Below are 1,181 nucleotides of genomic sequence, written 5' to 3' on the forward strand. Positions count from 1 at the left end.
CAGCCAAACCAGGAGCTGGTTCTTTGAAAAAATCAACAAAATAGATAAACCCTTAGCCAGACTAACTAAAGGGTACAGAGACAGTATCTTAATTAACAAGATCAGAAATGAAAAAGAAGACATAACAACAGCATTGAGAAAATAAAAAAAAAAAATCATGAGATCCTACTACAAAAGCCTATACTCAACAAAACTGGAAAACCTGGATGAAATGGACAGTTTTCTAGACAGATACCAGGTACCAAAGTTAAATCAAGATCAGATCAACAATTTAAACAGTCCCATATCTGCTAATGAAATAGAAAAAGTCATTAATATTCTCCTAACCAAAAAAAGCCCAGGACCAGATGGTTTTAGTACAGAGTTTTATCAAACCTTCAGAGAAGACCTAATACCAATACTCCTCAAACTATTCCACAAAATTGAAACAGAAGGTACTCTACACAATTCGTTCTATGAAGCCACAATTACTCTTATACCTAAACCATACACAGACCTAACACAGAAAGAAAACTTCAGACCAATTTCCCTTATGAATATCAATGCAAAAATATTCAATGAAATTCTTGCAAACTGAATCCAAGAACACAGCAAAACAATCATCCACCATGATCAAGTAGGTTTCATTCTAGGGATGCAGGGATGGTTCAATATATGGAAATTTATAAACGTAATTCACTACATAAACAAACTCAAAGAAAAAAAACATATGATCATCTCATTAGATGCTGAGAAAGCATTTGACAAAATCCAAAATCCCTTCATGATAAAAGTCTTGGAAAGATCAGAAATTCAAGGCCCATACTTAAACATAGTAAAATTAATACACAGCAAACCAGTAGCCAACATCAAACTAAATGGAGAGAAACTTGAAGCAATCCCACTAAAATCAGGGACTAGACAAGGCTGCCCACTCTCTCTCTACCTATTCAATATTGTACTTAAAGTCCTACCCAGAGCAATTAGACAACAAAAAGAGATCAAAGGGATACAAATTGGAAAGGAAGAAGTCAAATTATCACTATTGCTGATGATATGATAGTATACTTAAGTGACCCCAAAAATTCCACCAGAGAGCTCCTAAACCTGATAAGCAACTTCAGCAAAGTAGTTAATATAAAATTAACTCAAGCAAATCAGAGGCCTTCCTATACACAAAGGATAAACAGGCAGAGAAAGAA

Source organism: Mastomys coucha, unplaced genomic scaffold (assembly GCF_008632895.1).
Source record: "Mastomys coucha isolate ucsf_1 unplaced genomic scaffold, UCSF_Mcou_1 pScaffold17, whole genome shotgun sequence".
Taxonomy (NCBI): domain Eukaryota; kingdom Metazoa; phylum Chordata; class Mammalia; order Rodentia; family Muridae; genus Mastomys; species Mastomys coucha.